Raw genomic sequence first — 1,798 nt, 5'->3', positions numbered from 1 at the left:
AATAGTATAGCTGGAGTCCCCTGCTCCGAGCTAATAAGCTATAGAAAATGTTGACGGTGACCGCAGACACCTTGCCGCCCTGGGCACTGAGCCATTTAGGTCACAGTGACCATGATAACAGCTGGTTAAAGTCTCTACTGTAAAACAGAAGAAGGTGGTTTAGGTTGTACAGGTGAAAATGTTTCGCTCTGGGATGAGCTTCAGGCGGTGACTCGGTCTAGGCTGATAAATGTCCTCATGTGTTCCAGTCAGGTGTGAACAGAAGCGTCTGTGAGGCTGAGCGGGTTTGGCGGACAGCGCGTCTGTTCGATCTGGAGGCTGAACGTGTTCATTGGTCCTGTGGAGAAGCTCAGCGATGCCACACTCTACCAGAGAGAGAGAGAGGGGCGGGGCTACCAGGCAAGGAGCGCCTCCGCTATTGGCTGTTTGTGAAGGGGGCGTGGCTTTTTTCTGAGACAGGCGGTGCTTCTTGGATTTGTCTCATTTTTCCAGAAGGAGCTCAGAGGATGGTCCAGGGAGGCGAGACCGACCGACTCACCGCGGACCGTTAGACCGGCCCAGTCCGTGGCTACAGCGGGGCCAGCTGGCACCACAAACACCCAGTAACCGGCACAAACCGGATTTGACAGCTGCAGCTGTACGTGCTCCGCTCACCCGGCTCGGAGGCGACCGTCCTGGGGTGAACTCCTGACGGAGGCGGCCTCTCCCGACCCCCCGCTCCCCGGAGCTCCGCAGCACTTTGTGGGGGTTCGTTCTCCATCAGCCGGCTCTGCTCGCTCTCTGTCTCCGCTGGATGTGCTAGCATGAGCGCATGAGGGCGGTCCTGCTGGAGCGGAGCCGCATCCTGTGGATCGGGAGCAGCGCTTTCTCTATCTTCTGTTTTATTATTTTCTGATGCGTTTCCTTTTAATCGGGTGGATAATCTGAACGTTTTACCGACCTTCTGGGATTAGCTCATGGATATTCTGCCTTCAGGACACAAGTGGAAGGAACAACCTTGAGATTTCCAGGTGAGGGGGATTTCTTTCTTTATTTTCCTCTCATCTGAGCGAGCAGAAGCTGTTTAAAGCTCTCATCATCCCGCTGATGTGAGCCTGAAACTCTGCTGCTGCTGCTTGTTAAGGTCGAACTGATCCAGAAATGCTCCTACACTGGAAAAAACACTAGAAATCAGGAAAAACTTCCTAATTTAAGTGTATTTATCCTTAATTTCAGTAGGTAAATTAGATAGTTTGCCAATGGAATGAATATTTTACTCTAAAAATAAGATAATTACATAATATAATGCAATTGTGTTTTCTTATTTTTAGTGTAAATTGTCTTGTTCCTTTGGAAAAATGTCTTTTTTACCTCCTCAATCCAAGAACAAATGCACTTATTTTAAGAAAAAAATCTAAATTTTGATTTTATTCCAGTGTAAACCCCAACATGAATCTCTACTTTCTCAGGCTTTTATTCGTTTTATCATAATTTTTAACTCCAAACCTGCTTCTGTTTGGGTTCATGACCAAATCCAGGAATGATCATCCTGCAAGACCAGCTCCTAAAAACCATCTGCTCCAGATTTCTGGCTAATGATTCCCTCCACCGGTTTGTTCCTTTTTATAAATGAAAAAACATTTTATTCAGATTTAAATTCTAAATGGAACAGAAGCACAAATTAACCCTGAATTATTATGTTGCTGTTCATATGATGATCCATCCTCTCTGGAGATAAAATCAGATTTCATTTGATTTAATGGTTATATATATATATATATATATATATATATATATATATATATATATATATATATAT

The 1,798-nt window shown here is 45.0% G+C and overlaps 1 long non-coding RNA gene across 1 annotated transcript in view; it reads left to right on the top strand.

Moving 5' to 3' along the window:
- The first annotated feature begins 500 nt into the window (after nt 1-500).
- The window catches only part of LOC107090942, a 50,390-nt gene continuing 49,092 nt past the window's right edge, over nt 501-1,798 (top strand). The window contains exons 1-2 of the long non-coding RNA XR_001481505.1: nt 501-1,010; nt 1,518-1,590. This is a non-coding gene — a long non-coding RNA (uncharacterized LOC107090942). The remainder of the gene's footprint in view (nt 1,011-1,517; nt 1,591-1,798) is intronic.

Source organism: Cyprinodon variegatus, unplaced genomic scaffold (assembly GCF_000732505.1).
Source record: "Cyprinodon variegatus isolate N-32 unplaced genomic scaffold, C_variegatus-1.0 Scaffold317, whole genome shotgun sequence".
Classification (NCBI taxonomy): domain Eukaryota; kingdom Metazoa; phylum Chordata; class Actinopteri; order Cyprinodontiformes; family Cyprinodontidae; genus Cyprinodon; species Cyprinodon variegatus.
The sequence above is the reverse complement of the archived record's forward strand: the minus strand, read 5'-3'. Positions and strand labels throughout refer to the sequence as shown.